Source organism: Toxotes jaculatrix, chromosome 6, assembly GCF_017976425.1.
Source record: "Toxotes jaculatrix isolate fToxJac2 chromosome 6, fToxJac2.pri, whole genome shotgun sequence".
NCBI lineage: Eukaryota > Metazoa > Chordata > Actinopteri > Toxotidae > Toxotes > Toxotes jaculatrix.
Genome location: NC_054399.1, coordinates 26,722,884 through 26,750,038, shown reverse-complemented (window position 1 = coordinate 26,750,038; position 27,155 = coordinate 26,722,884). Strand labels below are relative to the sequence as shown.

General features: G+C 45.4%; 2 pseudogenes; both read left to right on the top strand.

Moving 5' to 3' along the window:
* LOC121182858 overlaps positions 1-8,528 on the top strand; it is an 87,698-nt pseudogene extending 79,170 nt beyond the window's left edge.
* A 3,886-nt stretch (positions 8,529-12,414) lies between these two features.
* The window catches only part of LOC121182857, a 149,431-nt pseudogene continuing 134,690 nt past the window's right edge, over positions 12,415-27,155 (top strand).

The following is a 27,155-nucleotide window of genomic DNA, read 5'->3' as shown; positions in this document are numbered from 1 at the left end:
GTTTGCAGGTGAGATGCCAGCGAACGATCATGTGAACGTTGCTGCGCTACTGAATCCTTCTGAACGATTGCATCGTGTAACAGTATTATGTTACTTCATCTGATACTGGTGTTGATGTCTGACTTGCAGAGGGATGAGGGCAGCTCTTTGGTGGACGAGCTGAGAGTCCAGCTGGCTCAGAAGGAGAGGGAGATACAAATGATGAAAGGAGGAGCAGAGAAGCTCGACTCCCTCAGACAGCAGAACTACCTGCTGCAAAGCAAGGTGCGCAAACATTCACAACACACAAACTTTCAAAACAAAATATGAATCAGCTACTTGTTTGTTTTAAAAAATATTCCTTTGAAATTCATATTGTGTCACATATTGTGTGTTTACCACACTGTGTGATTTAGCGCAGGGGCAGTTGGCTGTAGACTATTTTATTTGCTGTAAGTTGGACTATGAATTATCAACATTCAGAACACCTCATTCTCAGGTTTAGCTGTAGCAGGACCCTCAAGGGTGAATATCCAACAGTGAATGGTTGTAGTGCTGTTGCCACTTTTTCACAATATTTGTCAGCGTTTAAAAGCACAACCACCTGTGAGACTCTCAGTCAAGTATTTTGCCCACTTTGTTGTGTCGTAGATTTATCGAATAGAATTTTAAATGGATAAAACTGCCATTTCTGCCCTTATCTTGAGGGAATGATGAATGTCCTTGAAGAATATCTGTTCCAGAGTGGATGTGACCTGAGACTGGACGTGACTTATGACTCCAGCATAGTAGTGACCCAAAGCATGCAGCCAAGGCAAAGCTGGAGTTACTGTAGAAGCTGAAAGAGCAACAGATGGTTGAGACTGGAGTTAGGCTCAGGGTGATGTTTTGTGTGATCACTTTAGTGTGGGTGTTACAGACTTTGGTTTGAAAAACACACCTGACAGGACATAACAGCTCAACAAAGCTCATAAAAAATGCAGGGTTAAGGATTGAGAAACAAGGAAAGGAACGTAAACAAGGTTATAACTAAAGCCCTGATAGTATATGTATATGATAGTAGCTTTGCATCTATTTTCAGCTGTGTTTTGCAGGCACACTGTGCTTCTACTGCTTGTTGAAAGACAGATTTGCAGATGGTCAGTGCTGAAGAACTCTGAATCAGATACAACAGAAGTGGCCGGTCATGCCTTGTAGTAGCAGTGGTACATCAATATGTAGTAAATAAGCTGTGTTGTTGGTTTTTTCTTTTTTTGACTCCTCAGCTACGAAGTGCAGAAAGAACCAGTCAGAGGAGGAGATGGGCCGAGGCCACAGACCCTGCAACAGAGTAAAAACTCCAACAGATAGATAAAGAAATGAAAGAGCAGGAGGCGCTCATAAAAGGTTACCAGCAGGTTTGTCTCCCTGAACTCTCTTACTTTGACTGTCCTCAGTGCTCATGTCTGTCCTTAGAGGACTAGTGTAGGATTTAGAGGGATCTACTGGCAGAAATAGAACATAATACTAATATTGGGGTAATAACTTAAAACTATGATTGCAGAACAACCTTGTGACTGAAAGTCTTTTATGAAGCTTCCCACTCTAATTCTCAGCACGGATCAGGGCGACTCCTGTGCGTGTGACGTCGCTGTTTTACAACAAAGTCAAAATGATGGTATTTTTTAAACAAGTGTTTAACAGTGGTGAAATTCAAATAGCTGAAAATTGTTTTTGTAGTGTAGGTTATTCAGGCAAATAACTTTCTGGGGTTGTATACAGCATTGTGCAAAAACAATTTTAGACATTTAGATTCTTATCCATCATGAAATACCATTAGTGAGGTGTATGATCAGCAACAAGAACACGGAGTCCTGCAGCAGATGATATGGCCCCCACATCACTGAGTCAGTCTGGGATTATATGAAAAGACAGAAGCAACAGAGAAATTAAAAATTTTCTGTAGCGTACCACTGAGTAACATGCCTCTCCCCCCAAAGTGATGGTAGCCAGATGGTGGCCTGACACTCATCATGTTACTATCACATGACTAGATCTCGAGCATTGTCACACACTGAAAGTAAGATTAATGAGACAGTGCTGAGTTTGTGATCACTAAGGAGCTTCCATCATCACAGTAATCAAAGAGTGGTGCGAGTAAAGTAAAAAGCATCCTGATAATCCGAAGCCCGGCAGAACAGGACACAGCTTTGAAGCACCACATACATTTTTTGTTTTCTTCTTGTGTTTTTTTTAATGTTTGCACTGTTACACCACAGTAAAACTAAGGTACTTTACAGGAGAATGAGAAGCTGTACTTGCAGTTGAAGGCTCAGCAGGCAAAGAGTAAAGCCAACGAGGAGGCCATGTTTAAGGAAAACCAGAGGCTGCTGAGTGAGCTGGATTTCACAAGGTGGGTTCAGGGTACATTATTGTTTGTACGTGTCTACAAAATAAAAATTTCCATTCAAAATGAACACTGGCCCAATTAGGAAACTTTACACATGGTTTTTAAATGTTTTTATGGTTTTTGTTTATCAGGGAGCAGCTGCGTAAAACCCCAAGGCCTGTGGGAAATATCTGTTTGATGGATCACACTCAACGCATTGCAGACTTGTTAGCTCAAGTACATACATTTCAGGTAAATCCCACTATCACTGAATTACTGTTTGAATGGCAATCTGTTTCAGCCCCATCACTTATCTCTTATAAAAATATGTGTCTGTGTGCAGAGGAATGAGGCTAGGCTGTCTGAGGACATTCACAGACTGAAACAGGAGAAGCAGGCTCTGGAGGTAGACCTGCAGCTGATGAAGAAAGAGAGAGACCTGGCTAAAGCCAAGGCCATCTCCACTTCAGGTAAGACTGGATACAAGACAGGGCTAGAGGTGGAATGACCACAGAAAACTTGGATGTTAAAAGATTAGAAGCAGATCCCAGTTTTTATAAGACCCTTTTTTTTTTACTGTATGTGCATAAGTGATCTTTGTACAACGTGTATCCATCCTAAATGTGCCAGGTGATAAGACCTTTGAGATACGTGTATTGGAGGACAAGCACCGAGAGGAAGTGTCGGCCTTGAAGAAGAAGCTGCAGTGGTTTGCTGAGAACCAGGAGCTGCTGGACAGAGACGCTGGCAGACTGAAGGCTGCCAGCAGAGATAAACCAGCTCAAAGAGCAGGTGAGGCTGAGCAGTCACATGATGTTTATATACTAATTCTCATTTCATTTACCTTCAGGATAAGGTATACAAAGTCTTCATTTCACTGGGTTATCACGTCAGTTCATAGTGTTTATGTGTAGGGTTGGAAAAAAGAATACAGAGGCTTCAGGAAGTAACTTTTTGAACACTTTATTTTGTTGTAGATTGAACTGTACATGAATAAAACTTCCGTTTTTGCCCATCAGTAGACACTCAGTAACCCATAGTGAAAACGTGCTTTTAGAAATTTTGAGAACATGGTCAGGTGCATCCTCTTTGCTTTCATTATCCCCAGGATGAGTCGAGGACTCAGTTGGAGTCCCTGAATGGAACTGATTGAACATACTGAAGTACTTCAGTTATGATTCATTATTTTTTTCAAATAGCTGTATGACAATTGTTAGAAAGCTTCAGCACCCCCCGTGTGCGATCACGTGATGCGACGTTGACGTCATCGCGCGACGTTTCTGTTCTGCCGCGACAAGGACGCGCATAATCCGAGGACAGTGTACTTCGATAGTTAATAGTCAGTCTATAACGCACATAATCCTGATAGTACCTGCAGTTCCAGCCGCTGATGTTTCCAGTTTCAAGTCGCTGATGAAACGTGAGTGTTGCTGTGTCGTATTGTTAAGTTTGTTTACTTATTACCGAGTCGCTATGCTAGTTAGCACTGTGTATTTTTCCGCCGCACGTCGCGGCGTCGTAAGGCTGCATGAAGTTCACTCGTGTATTTACATGTCGGTTCATTTCTATGTGAACAGTAAAGTCATGTGGCGTTATATTGAAAGAGGGAAATGAGAGGAGGTTGTATGTTTGATGTAGAACTTTATTTGAGCCCATGTTAAGTTGTTTATATTTTTTGTGTGCTCCTTAGTTGCATTTAATGAGGCGGTATAATGTGTGTGTGTGTCGATGAATTAGCTGAATGCTGTTTTATTGCTTATTTTAGACTACTGTGATGCTGTGAACATCAAAGAGCAATAAATACAACTGGAGCACTGTTCCAAATCCTGTACTTCTTTACCTGTGTCCTGACCGACACAACATCTTGTCTGCTGTTGAACATTTGAGTAATCAGCGTACCAGCTTCCTACCTAACAACAATGTAACAGGTAAAAGGGGTTTCTCGTAGTGAGAATCACCACCTGAATCTGCAGCTCCCTCCTGCTTTATGGAGCTTTATGGTGAGTGTCAGTTCATTGTTTAACTGTCTGACCCACAACTCTACTGTTCTGATTCAGTCTCACCGTTCTCGGGCAGCTGTTTTCAGCAGAAGCTGTAAAAAAAACCCACTGTCCCAACACCTGCTCAGCATCAAACAGATACATTAGAGGCTGAGTTATTGTATCGGTTAAGATTTGCCTTTGGTACCTTAAACCATCTCCCAGAAGGTAAAGGCTCATAGAGTGATTGCAGTGACTGGTGTTCTTTCCTCTCTATAATCTTCACTGCAGTTTGTACAAGACGTAATGTTTGGTGGAATTAACAGCACCATCAGTGCTCCTCCTCTGCTTGGATGCAAACTGCCTGGGATCCAACACTGGATTAATCTGAGCTCCAAGCAGGGAAACAGTGTATTTTTTAGGTTTGTTTGTTTGTTTTTTTCCAGAGTGCTGGGACAGTGTGTGTGGGTCCAGTGCCTGCTGAACACAAATGCATTTTGTAGTGTTTTGTCATCACCAGCTGTAAAAGGAGCAGAAACCTTGTGCTATCAGCTATAATGTGGAGCTGAAAGACAGTTTACACTTTCTCAGTCTAACCTTGTGTGCTGTGTTGGAGATAACAGGTCGTCCTTATTTCAGGTGGAAAAACTGAAAACTGAAAAAGAAGCAGCGAGCAGCTCCGAAAGACAAAAGAGAAATCGGTGGAAACAAAGAAGATGCAGGACCTGGAGAGACAGGTTTCTCACAACAAACAAACAAACAAGCCCCCCCCCCCCCCCTCACAGGTTTATGTCTCTTCATAGTTTAAAGAGTCTTTCTCTCTTTACCAGGTGAAGGAGCTGGTGAAGATACTAAGACACAGAAACCCAAACTTCCTGCCTGCTCTTATCTACGCCGCAGCTAGTGCTGGAGGCAAGGAGCACGCCGACGCTGCTAAGACGTCTCCGCCCGGCCGCATCACCACTCTGCTGGAGCGGAGGATTCAGCGTCTGGAAGCGGAGCTGGAGAACCGTGATGAAAAGGCCAAACACAGTCTGAGGGCCATGGAACAACGGTTCCACAGAGTGAAGGTACATTTTGTCACAAGGTGGGTTTTGTCAACATTGTAATATCTGAGCTGTGTGGTAGTAACTTGCCAGTGTTTACTCAACAATTAAAATATTTTAGTGTTATCAAAGCAGCATTTTGTTACACTTATATCTACAGCACAATAGAGTGGGCAAAAGGCGAGGAGGTTTGAAATGAGATAAAATTAATAACACAAAAATGAAAAATAAAGTCCATGAGATTCTTCCAGTAACTGGATGTGCCTTTGTGTTGCTTTGTGTAGCTGCACTACAAGCAGCAGATCTCAGAGCTGGAGCAGCAGCTGGAGCAGAAACAGCAGGTTGAAGCAGCAAACTCAGCACCTGAGACAAAGCCGTGGATGTCACAGGTTCAAACTCTGGAGGAGGAGCTACAGGGGGCGAAGGAAACCCACCAAGAGAAAGAAAAAGCCCTTCACAGCCAGGTTGAGTCTCTTCAGCAGCAGCTCGTAAACAAGGTAGGTTAATAAAAACTGTTACAGTAGTTCTAGCACGCTGTTACAGGCTGGTCTGTGGTGTGACAATGAAGGGTTTGTTAAACACAACCTTTAGAGAGAAAAGGTTGAGAGAAATATGACTATAAATATTCTTTTTTTCTGACTTGAATCGGATTAAGCAAAAGCCAAATCTTACCTGCCCGTGCAACCTGATTGTAAACCCCTCCCCCTGCAGGTCCAGCCGAGTCCAAGCCGACACCAGCGTCAAACCGAGGCAGCGTTTGGAGTTCGGATAGAGCGGTTGAACCACGAGCTTGCTGCCAAAACGCGAACCATTCGGGAGCTGAGCCGCACCGTGGAGAGGCTGCAGAAGGAGAGGAGGAGCATGCTGTCCATCCCCAACTCACGAGCAGAAACCCATTCTACAGAGACCAAACGGCAGCCAGGCCCAACAAAGACACCCTGCTCTGCTACTGCGAGAGAGACATGTGGAGTGGAGGAAACTTTCCCAGCTGCTCAGTATGAGAAGACCTACCAACCCACTGTCTTTGCAGGTGTGGACATTTTGTTATGGTCAGCTTTTACATGCTTCAATGGATACTGTGCCCTGACATTAAAAAGGAAAGGCAGAATGACTAAACAGCTGAATGAGATATAAGATATTTGGATATTTCATTTTAATGTTGTGTCCCTTTGACAGGGAGTCACATCTCTGAGGTTCTGCAGGAGAGCGAGGCTCTGAGGCAGCGCGTGGAGCTGCTGCAGCTGCAGAGTGAGCAGGAGAAGGAGGCGTTAAAGGCTGAGGCTGCGCAAGCCAAGGAGGAGCTCTGCAGGTATGAGCTTCTGTGCAAACACATACAGTAGATGTTTTTCCTGCAGAGCATCAGTGTGAGTGGACATCAGGATATAATGTGGTCTTTTAGGCTGAAGGAGCAATCTGCAGAGCAGCTGTCCTCTATGAAGGCCGAGCACCTCAGGGAGTTAGACCAGCTGCGTATCACCCACGCCCTGGAGGACTCGTCCTCAAAGGTTGCTGAACAGGCCAATCAGCTCAACACTCAGGAGGTACAGCAGAGGATCACTAACCAACCAGGCTCATTTCCACATCAGGAAATCCTGAACATGTTTCTGTTGCTTTAAACTTTACATGTACCTGCAGATAATGATGAGACATTTGCAAGACCAACTAAAAGAGCTGCAGGGAACTAAAGAGGCACTGGCAATATCCAGGACCCGAGAGAACGCTTTGCAGAAGCAGGTGAGCAGGAGGTGGAGAGTTGGGGATGGTTCACACAAAAAAACATGTTCTAGCAAAATAAAATCTGTAGACTCCAAGCACCAGATACACATCAGAATGCGCTTATGAAATGACAACACTATGTGCAACATATTTAAATGAAAGTAAAGTAAAGAAAAAGAAAATGTGAGGGAATGGGGGAGTTTGAGTGTATTAGCAGCATATTTTAGCAGCTGTAGCACCAGCTGGGAATATTCTTTTCTACAGAGGTCTAAAGTAGAAAGATCGTTCAGAAACAATATTTCCAAACATTTGCTATTTTGGTTTATAGTCTGTAACTCAAAGCTGCAATGTGTTTCCACACCTCTTCACACTTGGACTCAGTGCATTTGCAGATATGGGTGTTCCTGAGGTTTTCAATTCAATTCAATTTTATTTATATAGCTCCTTCCACAATCAAAATTGTCTCAAAGCTCTTTACAGAGACCCAGAGTCTGACCTCAGAGCAAGTACTTAAGGCGACAGTGGCAAGAAAAAACTCCCTGAAGATAGGACAGCTAGGAATGGAGGAGAGGAGGAGAAATGGCAATGGACAATGTTAGAGGGTCAGCATTTAGATTACAGTTAGTGGATAATGTGTGCTCTGTCTCTATTTCAAAATAAGTGTGTATCTGTTGCACTGAATTATCATGTTTCATTAGATCCAAGAGGGAAAAGTTAATTATTTTGGTTTGTATTTTTTTTTCTTGTCATTTTAACATGAAGTCACTGTTTCCACCTTGTGTATAGCTGACCAGACTGCTGAAAGAGCTGAAGGAAGCTAAAGAAGCTCAGAGCCCTGAGGTGAAACTCCTTTGTGGCCTGGAGAGGAAGATCCTCAACATGGAGCTCAGACACCAGCACAGAGAGAAGGAGCTGAAGCAGGTACCCAGGCCACACACCTTTACCTTTACCCTGTAATTGCTTGCTGCTTTATGAAAAGTCATTTTTTAGGTGCTTTTTGGGGCCGTTTTGGAGCTTTTTCTCTACAGAAACTCAACAAGCTATGACACAGAGCTTCCCATAACCTGCCTGGTTTTTCACAGTGTTTTACAAACATGCTGCCATACATTTGCTTATCAAATGAAAATTAAATCCACCAATTTGCTCATCGCTTGCTCCTGGAAATGTCACATGGTGTTGAAAGTACCAAGCCTACTCCCCACCATCTTACCTCAGTAACTGTGCCTGCAGGTGATTAGTGGGTCATGGCAGGTGCTGGAGGCTAATCAGCAGTCAGAGGTGGAGCACTGGAAGCATCTGGCTCAGGAAAAGAGCAGAGAGCTGGAGGCTTTCCGTGTGGAGCTCGATTCCATCCTGGACATCGTGAGACACCTTCAAAGACAAGGAGTGGTGCTTCCCACTCCTGACCCCCCACCCCCATTACAGCCCTCCCTCAGTTAGATCTGACTCGTAGAAGCCAGTGAAAACTTGTGCACTCTAGCTAAAGACAACAAAAGCAATACTCAGTGTCTCAGCCTGAGACTTGGTTCAGGTGAAAGGACTCTCCTTTGACAGGCAATGTCAATGGACATTTCTTTCTGTTCCAGACCAGTTGCAGACTCAACATTAGCAATAATTCATGTTTACATAACAAACAGACATAAGGCTACAAGCTGCAGAAACATTTGAAGCTGTGGCTCCGTAAGGAAAAAAAAACATTTGTTTTAATACATATACAAAAGCTACTTTTTTATTTAAATTATTGCAACTTAACTTAACTTAAGGTGTAGTGAAAATAAAGGGTTTTTTTTTTTCAAGTGTCGTCTAACTATGATTTATTGTATTCAGTTAATCTCAGAACCTCAGTCCTGACAGTGTAAACTGTTTAAGCAGTTTAATCCCCAGATTCCCCTTAATCTTAACGCAGAGGATTTATAACATCAGTGCAGTGATTTAGGACACAGGGAACATTTATTAAACAACTGCATCTTTCTTTAAGGTGCTTAACAGTTGCGCCTGTTACTGCTGCAGCAGAGGACATATGTCTGGCATGGGACATGCCTTCTGGGTCTGTTCCCTTTGAGGTTTTCTGGGCACATCCATTCAGTAGGTGACCCCATGGTTAGAACCAGAATCGACAGAAAAAACTACACCTCTGTCCTGGGAATGTCTCGGGTTCCTCCAGGAGGAACTGGTGAGACTAAAAGCTCAGGGGTCACAACGATTATCAGGAATTTATTAGGAAATTCCTCCATGGGGGACAGTGTCAGTCAGTCAAAACAAGCTCCTTTATCAGGAACCAGTTTGATACCCAATCTATTTCCTAAAACTATAAAAAGTAACCTATAAGTCATTTAAAATTCTTTGATCTCAGTGAACTAAACGTCTTCTTTTCCTGTGTTTAGTCACAAAGTGGTTCAGCATATTATCCATGTTAAGTTGGAATCAAACCAATGGTGTCTGCTAAGTTATCCCATCTGATGAGCAGCTGCTCTCAGCTCTCCAACTCTATGTGAAATCATTGTGGTTATTGGTGTTTCCTGCCACTCTCGTCCCGCCCATCTAGAATGATTGGCAGCTCTGGCTCTCCCAGCAGCAGGTCACCCTCTCCTACCGTTGAGCTCTGCTCAGAGCTCACACAGTTAGGGATGCTGAAGTGGGCCAGCAGGATCGCTTCTTTCTCCCTCCTGTTAGCTGCCACTTCCAGCTCCTGGAGGAGCAAACCGTCCCCCACCTCCAGGCTGCTGCTGGGCCTCCTGTTGGAGCCTCCTGATGCTCCTCCACCCACACCACCAGCTGACATCCACAGGGGTCTGGAGCTCACCTGACCCTCCTTGGTAATATAACACTGGAAGAGAGAGCAGGATGGGTCCAGATCTCTAGGCCGGGGAGGAGGGGCTCCACTGTTGAAGTTGGTGTCTGTGTATCCAATCACATGCAGGTGCTTCTCACATGGCTGTCCACTGCTGCACACATGGAAAGGAGAAGATACAAAGAGAGACAGAATGCAGTGTATGTTAATTTTATGATTCATTTGAACAGTACACCAATGGCCATTAGCTTCTGAAAACCAGAGCTGTAACTGATCTTTTGACCTACTGACTGTGGCAGCTCACTCTCAGTGTGCTGTCATTTTAAACAGTGTCCAGGCAAAACATATTGGAGTATGTTCCTCTGACATTAAAGGACAGATACACATTTTTTTTGAGTCTGTCTAAAACAATGCAGCTGTACTTCTGTCAGTTAAAAAATAAGGTCAGGAAAAATGGAACCAGCATGGTTTAAAACAAACAAGCTGTTATTTAACATGAAAAAGTTATGTCAGTCAAAGGTCACAGTCAAGTTGATATAGGCTGTTGAGGAGCAAGTTAATTTTACAATTCCTTGGGTTACTCCTGTTACAGCTCTTGTTGTCACAGGACTCCTTGTATTTCCACTAGACATTACTCTTCATATTCAAAATCCCACTGTAACTACAAAAATAACTAAATAGGGGGGCGGTAGTTACACTCGCAGCAGCAGTAGCACATGAACAGGAGAGCAGGAGGGGCAGAGAGAGAGCTAGGGGCTACAAGAAAAGACAACATCGACGCATTAGAAAGGTATAGTTAAATGAGTGACACCAAGGAAAGAAACAAAATCTGGAACCATTTCAGTTATACTGATAATACAAGGGCAGAGTGTAGTGTCTGCAAGAAAAGAATTTCATATAGAGCCGGCTCCACAAACAACCTGCACAGGCACCTGAGAATTGTTTGTTTAAAAGAAAAAAGCTGAAAGTTTAATATTGTTAAAATTTGAATTTTAAATATTTTTTTGTATTTTTTATTATTTATTTTTTATGTGGAGTAAATGAAGATTATTTATATATAAATAAAAAATACATTAGTAATTAATTCTTTACATATTTTTACATTATTATTGATAGTAAATTAAATAGTATGGCCTCAAAATGGGCAAAAAAAAAAAAAGGTCATAGTATAGTAAGGCTTCAAAATGGGCCAAAAAACGGTCATAGTATAGTATGGCCTCAAAATGTCATAAAAATGGTCATAGTATAGTAAGGCCTCAAAATGTCATAAAAATGGGAGTTGTTTCGACCCCCCTTTTTGTGGTACTTTTTGTGTAGCTGAAGTTGGTGTTTACGGTTGTTAAGAGTGTACAGGGCTTGGAGTTTTAACCAGGTTCAGTTTTGACCGATCCTCAGGCGAGCAAGATAGAGACATGGGACCTACCCCCCCATTTGTGTGTACCCCGAGGGTTAAATGGTTCATTCTTTTTTTGGTTTGTTTGAGTTACTAGTGCAGAGAGTGCTTTTGCTGCTGGTGCCACTGGTGTTGCTGAGTGGTGTCCTGTGAGGCTGGGTCCAAAAGGGGCTGCCCATAGAAGTGCAGCCATTATATGGAGGGAGCGGCCATACTGGGCTGGACCAAGTGGATGCCACATCATGGGGGGAAATTAGGGATTTAGTTTGTATAGTTGATTATTTCTTTAGACTGTTAGTTGTTGATTTGGATTGTTTAGTTAGTAGTTAAAGATATTCATTACTGACAGGCTGATTGTCTGGTTTTGTTTATTGTTGTCATGTTTGTTGTTTGTAAATCCCCCTTTTTGTTAGGATAATGGCCTTATCAACCATTATACATGTGTCCTTTGTTTTTCAGTGTGTAGGTCTGTTTGTCTTCTGTTTGTCAGTTGGTCTGTTCAGTTACTTGACTTTGTATTTCTTTCAGTATAGTTCTGTTAGGTTGAACTCTTTTAGGGATCCAAGTTTGTTATATTTTGGTTAAAATATTTCTTTGCATCTTTTTTGGGGTAAATAAAACCCTCTTTTTGAAGAAATTCATCTGTGGTCCTCGTGCTTGCCAGCTTGGTCCCTTACATTTGGTGGCAGCGATGGGATCAGCCAGTTGAGGACACAGGCATTTTTTTTACTTTTTTGTCTTCCCCTCCATTTTGTGAAGGCATGCACCGGGGAGGAAGAGTTGCAGGAGGCCCGGGAGATGGAACGAAAGGAGGAAGTTACACGGCAGGAGCAACGGTATGAAGCACTTCAAAATCGGTTCAGACTTTTACACACCCTTTGGAGACTCCTGATTCAGGTAACGATTTCCAGCAGGCCCAAGCTGCAGGCTCATCGGAGCCCAACTACTCTGCCAATAATCCATCAAGCCAGGTTCAATTATCTCACGAACCCAGACTAGAAAAATTAACAGAAAATGATGATGTTGAACACTTTCTCATTGCATTTGAAAGGATTGCAGCAGCATGTCAGTGGCCAAGATCTGACTGGGTTTTCCGACTCATTCCACTCCTGACTGGCAAACCCAGAGGAGCTTATGTTAATATGGATGTGGATGATTCCCTTGAATATGATGAGGTCAAAGCTGCTATTTCGAAAAAATATGATATTAACCTTGAGACCTACAAGCAGAGGTTCCGCTCTCTAGATGTCAGACCTGATGAGAGCCCCAAGGAGTTGTATGTGAGGCTGAAAGAGCTGTACGGGAAGCGAACCCAACCGCAAGGTAAAACTGTCCAAGAAATTGGTGAAATAATCATTATGGAACAGTACTTGAGAATGTTGTCTCCTGAACTCCAGGTTTGGGTAAAAGAGCATGGTCCAAAGTCAGCGGCTGAAGCTGCCACTCTAGCTGATGTGTTTGTGGCTGCTCGGAAAAAGAATCAGCCATGGAGTAACCATACCTGGAAGGCGGGGAAGGATAGCCGTAAGCCTGCACCCCCTCAACACCACCAGAGGTCATCAGCAGGCGTGGGTAAGCCTCCGGTAAGGAGAACCAACAGGTGCTATTGATTGAAGGGCTTCTAGCCAAACACCCATTTGTTATCTGTGTGGACAGGAAGGCCATATTAAACCAATGTGCCCAAAGAATCCAGCTAAGCTCACTCAAATGTGTTTTGTACCACGACAAAGTGTTGACATTAAGCCTCAGGGTAACCAATCCATGAAAACGACTGATGTAAAGATAAATGGAGAAAACCTCAGAGCCCTGATTGATACAGGCAGTACTCAGACTCTTGTATACAGAAAATATGTGTCAGCTAATACCATCTGCACTCTTGAGACAATCCCCATTTCCTGTGTACATGGTGATGAGAAGTCTTATCCCACGGCAGATGTTTATGTGGAAGTGCAAGGACAGAGCTATCTGCTAAATGTGGGAGTTACAGATAACTTGCCTTTTCCAGTGGTTTTGGGGGATGACCTGCCGGTGCTCTTTGATTTGTTGAATCCTGTGCAAAGCTGTAATGTTGCAGTCACCAGGGCACAGTCTCTAGGTCTTAGGGTTCCGGAGTTATGAGCATTTGAAGTTCCCCCATATAAGTGAGTTGGGAGAGTGAAAATTTGGGATTTAACCAGGGTCAGTTTTGACCGATCCTCAGCAGAGCAAGATAGAGACATGGGACCTTGTCCTACCCCCCCCCCCCCCCATTTGTGTGCACCCCGAGTCCAACGGTACCACCCTTGAGTCTCTAGGACTTAGGGTTCTGGAGTTATGAGCATTTGAAGTTCTCCTATATAAGTGAGTTGGGAGAGTGAAAATTTGGGGTTTTAACCAGAGTCAGTTTTGACTGATCCTCAGCTGAGAAAGATAAAGACATGGGACCTTGTCCTACCCCCCCATTTGTGTGCACCCCGAGTCCAACGGTACCACCCTTGAGTCTCTAGGACTTAGGGTTCTGGAGTTATGAGCATTTGAAGTTCCCCCATATAAGTCAGTTGGGAGAGTGAAAATTTGGGATTTAACCAGGGTCAGTTTTGACCGATCCTCAGCGGAGCAAGATAGAGACATGGGACTTTGTCCTACCCCCCCATTTGTGTGCACCCCGAGTCCAACGGTACCACCCTTGAGTCTCTAGGACTTAGGGTTCTGGAGTTATGAGCATTTGAAGTTCCCCCATATAAGTGAGTTGGGAGAGTGAAAATTTGGGATTTAACCAGGGTCAGTTTTGACCGATCCTCAGCGGAGCAAGATAGAGACATGGGACTTTGTCCTACCCCCCCCATTTGTGTGCACCCCGAGTCCAACGGTACCACCCTTGAGTCTCTAGGACTTAGGGTTCTGGAGTTATGAGCATTTGAAGTTCCCCCATATAAGTGAGTTGGGAGAGTGAAAATCTGCCTAAGTGTGAAAGGCCAAAAGTGTTCCCCCAGAAAGTGTTTAGGAACACATTTCAGAGCCCTAGGAGTGGTTTGGACCCCCCTTTTTGTGGTACTTTTTGTCAAGTTGAAGTTGGTGTTCACGGTTGTTAAGAGTGTACAGGGCTTGGAGTTTTGACTAGGGTCACTTTTGACCGATCCTCAGCGGAGCAAGATAGAGACATGGGACCTTGTCCTACCCCCGCATTTGTGTGCACCCCGAGTCCAACGGTACCACCCTTTAGTCTCCAGGACTTAGGGTTCTGAAGTTATGAGCATTTGAAGTTCCCCCATATAAGTCAGTTGGGAGAGTGAAAATTTGGGGTTTTAACCAGAGTCAGTTTTGACCGATCCTCAACGGAGAAAGATAGAGACATGGGACCTTGTCCTACCCCCCCATTTGTGTGCACCCCGAGTCCAACGGTACCACCCTTGAGTCTCTAGGACTTAGGGTTCTGGAGTTATGAGCATTTGAAGTTCCCCCATATAAGTGAGTTGGGAGAGTGAAAATTTGGGATTTAACCAGGGTCAGTTTTGACCGATCCTCAGCGGAGCAAGATAGAGACATGGGACCTTGTCCTAGCCCCCATTTGTGTGCACCCCGAGTCCAACGGTACCACCCTTGAGTCTCTAGGACTTAGGGTTCTGGAGTTATGAGCATTTGAAGTTCCCCCATATAAGTGAGTTGGGAGAGTGAAAATCTGCCTAAGTGTGAAAGGCCCAAAGTGTTCCCCCAGAAAGTGTTTAGGAACACATTTCAGAGCCCTAGGAGTGGTTTGGACACCCTTTTTGTGGTACTTTTTGTCAAGTTGAAGTTGGTGTTCACGGTTGTTAAGAGTGTACAGGGCTTGGAGTTTTGACCAGGGTCAGTTTTGACCGATCCTCAGCGGAGCAAGATAGAGACATGGGACCTTGTCCTACCCCCCCATTTGTGTGCACCCCGAGTCCAGCGGTAGCACCCTTGAGTCTCTAGGTCTTAGGGTTCTGGAGTTATGAGCATTTGAAGTTCCCCCATATAAGTCAGTTGGGAGAGTGAAAATCTGCCTAAGTGTGAAAGGCCCAAAGTGTTCCCCCAGAAAGTGTTTAGGAACACATTTCAGAGCCCTAGGAGTGGTTTGGACCCCCCTTTTTGTGGTACTTTTTGTCAAGTTGAAGTTGGTGTTCACGGTTGTTAAGAGTGTACAGGGCTTGGAGTTTTGACCAGGGTCAGTTTTGACCGATCCTCAGCGGAGCAAGATAGAGACATGGGACCTTGTCCTACCCCCCCATTTGTGTGCACCCCGAGTCCAACGGTACCACCCTTGAGTCTCTAGGACTTAGGGTTCTGGAGTTAGGAGCATTTGAAGTTCCCCCATATAAGTCAGTTGGGAGAGTGAAAATTTGGGGTTTTAAACAGAGTCAGTTTTGACCAATCCTCAGCTGAGAAAGATAGAGACATGGGACCTTGTCCTACCCCCCCATTTGTGTGCACCCCGAGTCCAACGGTACCACCCTTGAGTCTCTAGGACTTAGGGTTCTGGAGTTATGAGCATTTGAAGTTCCCCCATATAAGTGAGTTGGGAGAGTGAAAATCTGCCTAAGTGTGAAAGGCCCAAAGTGTTCCCCCAGAAAGTGTTTAGGAACACATTTCAGAGCCCTAGGAGTGGTTTGGGCCCCCCTTTTTGTGGTACTTTTTGTCAAGTTGAAGTTGGTGTTCATGGTTGTTAAGAGTGTACAGGGCTTGGAGTTTTGACCAGGGTCAGTTTTGACCGATCCTCAGCGGAGCAAGATAGAGACATGGGACCTTGTCCTACCCCCCCCCATTTGTGTGCACCCCGAGTCCAACGGTACCACCCTTGAGTCTCTAGGACTTAGGGTTCTGGAGTTATGAGCATTTGAAGTTCCCCCATATAAGTGAGTTGGGAGAGTGAAAATTTGGGATTTAACCAGGGTCAGTTTTGACCGATCCTCAGCGGAGCAAGATAGAGACATGGGACCTTGTCCTACCCCCCCATTTGTGTGCACCCCGAGTCCAACGGTACCACCCTTGAGTCTCTAGGACTTAGGGTTCTGGAGTTATGAGCATTTGAAGTTCCCCCATATAAGTGAGTTGGGAGAGTGAAAATCTGCCTAAGTGTGAAAGGCCAAAAGTGTTCCCCCAGAAAGTGTTTAGGAACACATTTCAGAGCCCTAGGAGTGGTTTGGACCCCTCTTTTTGTGGTACTTTTTGTCAAGCTGAAGTTGGTGTTTAGGGTTGTTGAGAGTGTACATGTCTTGGTGTTTTAACCAGGGTCAGCTTTGACCGATCCTCAGCGGAGCAAGATAGAGACATGGGACCTTGTCCTACCCCCCCATTTGTGTGCACCCCGAGTCCAACGGTACCACCCTTGAGTCTCTAGGACTTAGGGTTCTGAAGTTATGAGCATTTGAAGTTCCCCCATATAAGTCAGTTGGGAGAGTGAAAATTTGGGGTTTTAACCAGAGTCAGTTTTGACCGATCCTCAACGGAGAAAGATAGAGACATGGGACCTTGTCCTACCCCCCCATTTGTGTGCACCCCGAGTCCAACGGTACCACCCTTGAGTCTCTAGGACTTAGGGTTCTGGAGTTATGAGCATTTGAAGTTCCCCCATATAAGTCAGTTGGGAGAGTGAAAATTTGGGGTTTTAACCAGAGTCAGTTTTTACCGATCCTCAGCTGAGAAAGATAGAGACATGGGACCTTGTCCTACCCCCCCATTTGTGTGCACCCCGAGTCCAACGGTACCACCCTTGAGTCTCTAGGACTTAGGGTTCTGGAGTTATGAGCATTTGAAGTTCCCCCATATAAGTGAGTTGGGAGAGTGAAAATCTGCCTAAGTGTGAAAGGCCAAAAGTGTTCCCCCAGAAAGTGTTTAGGAACACATTTCAGAGCCCTAGGAGTGGTTTGGACCCCCCTTTTTTGTGGTACTTTTTGTCAAGTTGAAGTTTGTGTTCATGGTTGTTAAGAGTGTACAGGGCTTGGAGTTTTGACCAGGGTCAGTTTTGACCGATCCTCAGCGGAGCAAGATAGAGACATGGGACCTTGTCCTACCCCCCCCCATTTGTGTGCACCCCGAGTCCAACGGTACCACCCTTGAGTCTCTAGGACTTAGGGTTCTGGAGTTATGAGCATTTGAAGTTCCCCCATATAAGTGAGTTGGGAGAGTGAAAATTTGGGATTTAACCAGGGTCAGTTTTGACCGATCCTCAGCGGAGCAAGATAGAGACATGGGACCTTGTCCTAGCCCCCATTTGTGTGCACCCCGAGTCCAACGGTACCACCCTTGAGTCTCTAGGACTTAGGGTTCTGGAGTTATGAGCATTTGAAGTTCCCCCATATAAGTGAGTTGGGAGAGTGAAAATCTGCCTAAGTGTGAAAGGCCCAAAGTGTTCCCCCAGAAAGTGTTTAGGAACACATTTCAGAGCCCTAGGAGTGGTTTGGACACCCTTTTTGTGGTACTTTTTGTCAAGTTGAAGTTGGTGTTCACGGTTGTTAAGAGTGTACAGGGCTTGGAGTTTTGACCAGGGTCAGTTTTGACCGATCCTCAGCGGAGCAAGATAGAGACATGGGACCTTGTCCTACCCCCCCATTTGTGTGCACCCCGAGTCCAGCGGTAGCACCCTTGAGTCTCTAGGTCTTAGGGTTCTGGAGTTATGAGCATTTGAAGTTCCCCCATATAAGTCAGTTGGGAGAGTGAAAATCTGCCTAAGTGTGAAAGGCCCAAAGTGTTCCCCCAGAAAGTGTTTAGGAACACATTTCAGAGCCCTAGGAGTGGTTTGGACCCCCCTTTTTGTGGTACTTTTTGTCAAGTTGAAGTTGGTGTTCACGGTTGTTAAGAGTGTACAGGGCTTGGAGTTTTGACCAGGGTCAGTTTTGACCGATCCTCAGGGGAGCAAGATAGAGACATGGGACCTTGTCCTACCCCCCCATTTGTGTGCACCCCGAGTCCAACGGTACCACCTTTGAGTCTCTAGGACTTAGGGTTCTGGAGTTATGAGCATTTGAAGTTCCCCCATGTAAGTGAGTTGGGAGAGTGAAAATTTGGGATTTAACCAGGGTCAGTTTTGACCGATCCTCAGCGGAGCAAGATACAGACATGGGACCTTGTCCTACCCCCCCATTTGTGTGCACCCCGAGTCCAACGGTACCACCCTTGAGTCTCTAGGACTTAGGGTTCTGGAGTTATGAGCATTTGAAGTTCCCCCATATAAGTGAGTTGGGAGAGTGAAAATTTGGGATTTAACCAGGGTCAGTTTTGACTGATCCTCAGCGGAGAAAGATAGAGACATGGGACCTTGTCCTACCCCCCCATTTGTGTGCACCCCGAGTCCAACGGTACCACCCTTGAGTCTCTAGGACTTAGGGTTCTGGAGTTATGAGCATTTGAAGTTCCCCCATATAAGTGAGTTGGGAGAGTGAAAATTTGGGGTTTTAAACAGAGTCAGTTTTGACCAATCCTCAGCTGAGAAAGATAGAGACATGGGACCTTGTCCTACCCCCCCATTTGTGTGCACCCCGAGTCCAACGGTACCACCCTTGAGTCTCTAGGACTTAGGGTTCTGGAGTTATGAGCATTTGAAGTTCCCCCATATAAGTCAGTTGGGAGAGTGAAAATTTGGGGTTTTAACCAGGGTCAGTTTTGACCGATCCTCAGCGGAGAAAGATAGAGACATGGGACCTTGTCCTACCCCCCCATTTGTGTGCACCCCGAGTCCAACGGTACCACCCTTGAGTCTCTAGGACTTAGGGTTCTGGAGTTATGAGCATTTGAAGTTCCCCCATATAAGTCAGTTGGGAGAGTGCAAATCTGCCTAAGTGTGAAAGGCCAAAAGTGTTCCCCCAGAAAGTGTTTAGGAACACATTTCAGAGCCCTAGAAGTGGTTTGGACCCCCCTTTTTGTGGTACTTTTTGTCAAGTTGAAGTTTGTGTTCACGGTTGTTAAGAATGTACAGGGCTTGGAGTTTTGACCAGGGTCAGTTTTGACCGATCCTCAGCGGAGCAAGATAGAGACATGGGACCTTGTCCTACCCCCCCATTTGTGTGCACCCCGAGTCCAACGGTACCACCCTTGAGTCTCTAGGACTTAGGGTTCCGGAGTTATGAGCATTTGAAGTTCCCCCATATAAGTGAGTTGGGAGAGTGAAAATTTGGGATTTAACCAGGGTCAGTTTTGACCGATCCTCAGCGGAGCAAGATAGAGACATGGGACCTTGTCCTACCCCCCCATTTGTGTGCACCCCGAGTCCAACGGTACCACCCTTGAGTCTCTAGGACTTAGGGTTCTGGAGTTATGAGCATTTGAAGTTCCCCCATGTAAGTGAGTTGGGAGAGTGAAAATTTGGGGTTTTAAACAGAGTCAGTTTTGACCAATCCTCAGCTGAGAAAGATAGAGACATGGGACCTTGTCCTACCCCCCCATTTGTGTGCACCCCGAGTCCAGCGGTACCACCCTTGAGTCTCTAGGACTTAGGGTTCCGGAGTTATGAGCATTTGAAGTTCCCCCATGTAAGTGAGTTGGGAGAGTGAAAATTTGGGGTTTTAAACAGAGTCAGTTTTGACCAATCCTCAGCGGAGAAAGATAGAGACATGGGACCTTGTCCTACCCCCCCATTTGTGTGCACCCCGAGTCCAACGGTACCACCCTTGAGTCTCTAGGACTTAGGGTTCTGGAGTTATGAGCATTTGAAGTTCCCCCATATAAGTCAGTTGGGAGAGTGAAAATTTGGGGTTTTAACCAGAGTCAGTTTTGACTGATCCTCAGCGGAGCAAGATAGAGACATGGGACCTTGTCCTATCCCCCCATTTGTGTGCACCCCGAGTCCAACGGCACCACCCTTGAGTCTCTAGGACTTAGGGTTCTGGAGTTATGAGCATTTGAAGTTCCCCCATATAAGTCAGTTGGGAGAGTGCAAATCTGCCTAAGTGTGAAAGGCCAAAAGTGTTCCCCCAGAAAGTGTTTAGGAACACATTTCAGAGCCCTAGGAGTGGTTTGGACCCCCCTTTTTGTGGTACTTTTTGTCAAGTTGAAGTTTGTGTTCACGGTTGTTAAGAATGTACAGGGCTTGGAGTTTTGACCAGGGTCAGTTTTGACCGATCCTCAGCGGAGCAAGATAGAGACATGGGACCTTGTCCTACCCCCCGATTTGTGTGCACCCCGAGTCCAACGGTACCACCCTTGAGTCTCTTGGACTTAGGGTTCTGAAGTTATGAGCATTTGAAGTTCCCCCATATAAGTCAGTTGGGAGAGTGAAAATTTGGGGTTTTAACCAGAGTCAGTTTTGACCGATCCTCAACGGAGAAAGATAGAGACATGGGACCTTGTCCTACCCCCCCATTTGTGTGCACCCCGAGTCCAACGGTACCACCCTTGAGTCTCTAGGACTTAGGGTTCTGGAGTTATGAGCATTTGAAGTTCCCCCATATAAGTCAGTTGGGAGAGTGAAAATTTGGGGTTTTAACCAGAGTCAGTTTTGACCGATCCTCAGCTGAGAAAGATAGAGACATGGGACCTTGTCCTACCCCCCCCATTTGTGTGCACCCCGAGTCCAACGGTACCACCCTTGAGTCTCTAGGACTTAGGGTTCTGGAGTTATGAGCATTTGAAGTTCCCCCATATAAGTGAGTTGGGAGAGTGAAAATCTGCCTGTGAAAGGCCAAAAGTGTTCCCCCAGAAAGTGTTTAGGAACACATTTCAGAGCCCTAGGAGTGGTTTGGACCCCCCTTTTTGTGGTACTTTTTGTCAAGTTGAAGTTTGTGTTCACGGTTGTTAAGAATGTACAGGGCTTGGAGTTTTGACCAGGGTCAGTTTTGACCGATCCTCAGCGGAGCAAGATAGAGACATGGGACCTTGTCCTACCCCCCCATTTGTGTGCACCCCGAGTCCAACGGTACCACCCTTGAGTCTCTAGGACTTAGGGTTCTGGAGTTATGAGCATTTGAAGTTCCCCCATATAAGTCAGTTGGGAGAGTGAAAATTTGGGGTTTTAACCAGAGTCAGTTTTGACCGATCCTCAGCTGAGAAATATAGAGACATGGGACCTCGTCCTACCCCCCCCATTTGTGTGCACCCCGAGTCCAACGGTACCACCCTTGAGTCTCTAGGACTTAGGGTTCTGGAGTTATGAGCATTTGAAGTTCCCCCATATAAGTCAGTTGGGAGAGTGAAAATCTGCCTAAGTGTGAAAGGCCCAAAGTGTTCCCCCAGAAAGTGTTTAGGAACACATTTCAGAGCCCTAGGAGTGGTTTGGACCCCCCTTTTTGTGGTACTTTTTGTCAAGTTGAAGTTGGTGTTCACGGTTGTTAAGAGTGTACAGGGCTTGGAGTTTTGACCAGGGTCAGTTTTGACTGATCCTCAGCGGAGCAAGATAGAGACATGGGACCTTATCCTACCCCCCCATTTGCAGAGGTGTGGACTCGAGTCACATGACTTGGACTCGAGTCAGACTCGAGTCATGAATTTGATGACTTTAGACTCGACTTGACAAAATGTAAAGAGACTTGCAACTCGACTTGGACTTTAACATCAATGACTTGTGACTTCACTTGGACTTGAGCCTTTTGACTCGACAAGACTTGCTACTTTCCTCAAAAACCCAAAGATTAAAAAGGATGTTATTAAGGAACGCTCTGTATCTTTCTTTGTATGTGTGCGTCTGTGTGTGTATGTGCTGTCGGCACAACATCCAATCAAATTAGATCAACGTTGTTTTGATCCGACAGCATCCATCCAATCAAATTGCAGGACAACCAATGAAGACGGACTGTCAAACAGCGCGCTAGCTGGAAAAAATGATACCAAAGATAGTTTTGTTCGGGTATAAAAACTACGAGGTGGTCAATAAAAAACGAATTGCAGTATGCAAAACATGTGGCTCGAAGATTACAGATGGAGACGCAACAACTTCGAACTTCGTTCGACATCTAAAGTTGCACAAAGAAAGGTAAGTTCTGAATGAAAGCTTACATTTATTGGCTAAGTAGCTTTTTCTTTGCTGTGTAGCTAAATCATTGCAAACACGGTAATTTGTTGCGTCTACTGCGAGTTCACTCCCTTATTCATACCTTTGTTAAGTATTTTTTTAACAGGGCTATGGTTGAGGTACTTATACATAACATTAGTCAAGGTATCACACAGTAGATGGCGGTTAGCAGCAACGCATATTTTAGCCACCTACAAAGAGGCAAACCTAATAAAATCAAGGTCACTTTAAATGTGCGCTATATTAAGAATATGTGTACCGTTTTAGCTTGCTGTCAGACGGATTTTTCCGACAGGAAAACAAAGTTATACTGCTCGTTGTTCTTACTCTCTAGCAGTCCATTGACGAAAAAACAAGTTAGCTTGCACACGTGAGTTGCTGGTCTACGTGCTGCAACGTAACACACTAAGATACAAAATATATTATCACACAATGTTAAGATTGATATTAATAATATGAGTAATTAAGAGTAGTTTCAATACAGTTCATGTGTGGCTATAAGGGATGTTCTGACATCTGTTTAATATGCTTACCTCTTACATAATATATTATTGCTGTGTGGTTAAAAGGACTCGAAAGGACTTGAAACTCAAAGTGTAGGACTTTGGACTTGACTTGAGACTTGTCAATCTTGACTTTGGACTTGACTCGGGACTTGTCTGTCTTGACTTGGGACTTGACTCGGGACTTGAGGGCCAAGACTTGAGACTTACTTGGGACTTGCAAAACAATGACTTGGTCCCACCTCTGCCCATTTGTGTGCACCCCGAGTCCAACGGTACCACCCTTGAGTCTCTAGGACTTAGGGTTCTGGAGTTATGAGCATTTGAAGTTCCCCCCTATAAGTCAGTTGGGAGAGTGAAAATTTGGGGTTTTAACCAGAGTCAGTTTTGACCGATCCTCAGCTGAGAAAGATAGAGACATGGGACCTTGTCCTACCCCCCCATTTGTGTGCACCCCGAGTCCAACGGTACCACCCTTGAGTCTCTAGGACTTAGGGTTCTGGAGTTATGAGCATTTGAAATTCCCCCATATAAGTCAGTTGGGAGAGTGCAAATCTGCCTAAGTGTGAAAGGCCAAAAGTGTTCCCCCAGAAAGTGTTTAGGAACACATTTCAGAGCCCTAGGAGTGGTTTGGACCCCCCTTTTTGTGGTACTTTTTGTCAAGTTGAAGTTTGTGTTCACGGTTGTTAAGAATGTACAGGGCTTGGAGTTTTGACCAGGGTCAGTTTTGACCGATCCTCAGCGGAGCAAGATAGAGACATGGGACCTTGTCCTACCCCCCCATTTGTGTGCACCCCGAGTCCAACGGTACCACCCTTGAGTCTCTAGGACTTAGGGTTCTGAAGTTATGAGCATTTGAAGTTCCCCCATATAAGTCAGTTGGGAGAGTGAAAATTTGGGGTTTTAACCAGAGTCAGTTTTGACCGATCCTCAACGGAGAAAGATAGAGACATGGGACCTTGTCCTACCCCCCCATTTGTGTGCACCCCGAGTCCAACGGTACCACCCTTGAGTCTCTAGGACCTAGGGTTCTGGAGTTATGAGCATTTGAAGTTCCCCCATATAAGTCAGTTGGGAGAGTGAAAATTTGGGGTTTTAAACAGAGTCAGTTTTGACCAATCCTCAGCTGAGAAAGATAGAGACATGGGACCTTGTCCTACCCCCCCATTTGTGTGCACCCCGAGTCCAACGGTACCACTCTTGAGTCTCTAGGACTTAGGGTTCTGGAGTTATGAGCATTTGAAGTTCCCCCATATAAGTCAGTTGGGAGAGTGAAAATTTGGGGTTTTAACCAGAGTCAGTTTTGACCGATCCTCAGCTGAGAAAGATAGAGACATGGGACCTTGTCCTACCCCCCCATTTGTGTGCACCCCGAGTCCAACGGTACCACCCTTGAGTCTCTAGGACTTAGGGTTCTGGAGTTATGAGCGTTTGAAGTTCCCCCATGTAAGTGAGTTGGGAGAGTGAAAATTTGGGATTTAACCAGGGTCAGTTTTGACCGATCCTCAGCGGAGCAAGATACAGACATGGGACCTTGTCCTACCCCCCCATTTGTGTGCACCCCGAGTCCAACGGTACCACCCTTGAGTCTCTAGGACTTAGGGTTCTGGAGTTATGAGCATTTGAAGTTCCCCCATATAAGTGAGTTGGGAGAGTGAAAATTTGGGATTTAACCAGGGTCAGTTTTGACTGATCCTCAGCGGAGAAAGATAGAGTCATGGGACCTTGTCCTACCCCCCCATTTGTGTGCACCCCGAGTCCAACGGTACCACCCTTGAGTCTCTAGGACTTAGGGTTCTGGAGTTATGAGCATTTGAAGTTCCCCCATATAAGTGAGTTGGGAGAGTGAAAATTTGGGGTTTTAAACAGAGTCAGTTTTGACCAATCCTCAGCTGAGAAAGATAGAGACATGGGACCTTGTCCTACCCCCCCATTTGTGTGCACCCCGAGTCCAACGGTACCACCCTTGAGTCTCTAGGACTTAGGGTTCTGGAGTTATGAGCATTTGAAGTTCCCCCATATAAGTCAGTTGGGAGAGTGAAAATTTGGGGTTTTAACCAGGGTCAGTTTTGACCGATCCTCAGCGGAGAAAGATAGAGACATGGGACCTTGTCCTACCCTCCCATTTGTGTGCACCCCGAGTCCAACGGTACCACCCTTGAGTCTCTAGGACTTAGGGTTCTGGAGTTATGAGCATTTGAAGTTCCCCCATATAAGTGAGTTGGGAGAGTGAAAATCTGCCTAAGTGTGAAAGGCCCAAAGTGTTCCCCCAGAAAGTGTTTAGGAACACATTTCAGAGCCCTAGGAGTGGTTTGGGCCCCCCTTTTTGTGGTACTTTTTGTCAAGTTGAAGTTGGTGTTCACGGTTGTTAAGAGTGTACAGGGCTTGGAGTTTTGACCAGGGTCAGTTTTGACCGATCCTCAGCGGAGCAAGATAGAGACATGGGACCTTGTCCTACCCCCCCATTTGTGTGCACCCCGAGTCCAACGGTACCACCCTTGAGTCTCTAGGACTTAGGGTTCTGGAGTTATGAGCATTTGAAGTTCCCCCATATAAGTCAGTTGGGAGAGTGAAAATTTGGGATTTAACCAGGGTCAGTTTTGACCGATCCTCAGCGGAGCAAGATAGAGACATGGGACCTTGTCCTAGCCCCCATTTGTGTGCACCCCGAGTCCAACGGTACCACCCTTGAGTCTCTAGGACTTAGGGTTCTGGAGTTATGAGCATTTGAAGTTCCCCCATATAAGTGAGTTGGGAGAGTGAAAATCTGCCTAAGTGTGAAAGGCCCAAAGTGTTCCCCCAGAAAGTGTTTAGGAACACATTTCAGAGCCCTAGGAGTGGTTTGGACACCCTTTTTGTGGTACTTTTTGTCAAGTTGAAGTTGGTGTTCACGGTTGTTAAGAGTGTACAGGGCTTGGAGTTTTGACTAGGGTCAGTTTTGACCGATCCTCAGCGGAGCAAGATAGAGACATGGGACCTTGTCCTAACCCCCCATTTGAGTGCACCCCGAGTCCAACGGTACCACCCTTGAGTCTCTAGGACTTAGGGTTCCGGAGTTATGAGCATTTGAATTTCCCCCATATAAGTGAGTTGGGAGAGTGAAAATTTGGGATTTAACCAGGGTCAGTTTTGACCGATCCTCAGCGGAGCAAGATAGAGACATGGGACCTTGTCCTACCCCCCCATTTGTGTGCACCCCGAGTCCAACGGTACCACCCTTGAGTCTCTAGGACTTAGGGTTCTGGAGTTATGAGCATTTGAAGTTCCCCCATATAAGTCAGTTGGGAGAGTGAAAATTTGGGGTTTTAACCAGAGTCAGTTTTGACTGATCCTCAGCGGAGCAAGATAGAGACATGGGACCTTGTCCTACCCCCCCATTTGTGTGCACCCCGAGTCCAACGGTACCACCCTTGAGTCTCTAGGACTTAGGGTTCTGGAGTTATGAGCATTTGAATATCCCCCATATAAGTGAGTTGGGAGAGTGAAAATTTGCCTAAGGGTGAGAGGCCAAAAGTGTTCCTCCAGAAAGTGTTTAGGAGCACGTTTCAGAGCCTTAGGAGTGGTTTGGACCCCTCTTTTTGTGGTACTTTTTGTCAAGCTGAAGTTGGTGTTTAGGGTTGTAGTGAGTGTACATGGCTTGGTGTTTTAACCAGGGTCAGCTTTGACCGATCCTCAGCGGAGAAAAATAGAGACATGGGACCTTGTCCTACCCTCCCATTTGTGTGCACCCCGAGTCCAACGGTACCACCCTTGAGTCTCTAGGACTTAGGGTTCTGGAGTTATGAGCATTTGAAGTTCCCCCATATAAGTGAGTTGGGAGAGTGAAAATCTGCCTAAGTGTGAAAGGCCAAAAGTGTTCCCCCAGAAAGTGTTTAGGAACACATTTCAGAGCCCTAGGAGTGGTTTGGACCCCTCTTTTTGTGGTACTTTTTGTCAAGCTGAAGTTGGTGTTTAGGGTTGTTGAGAGTGTACATGTCTTGGTGTTTTAACCAGGGTCAGCTTTGACCGATCCTCAGCGGAGCAAGATAGAGACATGGGACCTTGTCCTACCCCCCCATTTGTGTGCACCCCGAGTCCAACGGTACCACCCTTGAGTCTCTAGGACTTAGGGTTCTGAAGTTATGAGCATTTGAAGTTCCCCCATATAAGTCAGTTGGGAGAGTGAAAATTTGGGGTTTTAACCAGAGTCAGTTTTGACCGATCCTCAACGGAGAAAGATAGAGACATGGGACCTTGTCCTACCCCCCCATTTGTGTGCACCCCGAGTCCAACGGTACCACCCTTGAGTCTCTAGGACTTAGGGTTCTGGAGTTATGAGCATTTGAAGTTCCCCCATATAAGTCAGTTGGGAGAGTGAAAATTTGGGGTTTTAACCAGAGTCAGTTTTTACCGATCCTCAGCTGAGAAAGATAGAGACATGGGACCTTGTCCTACCCCCCCATTT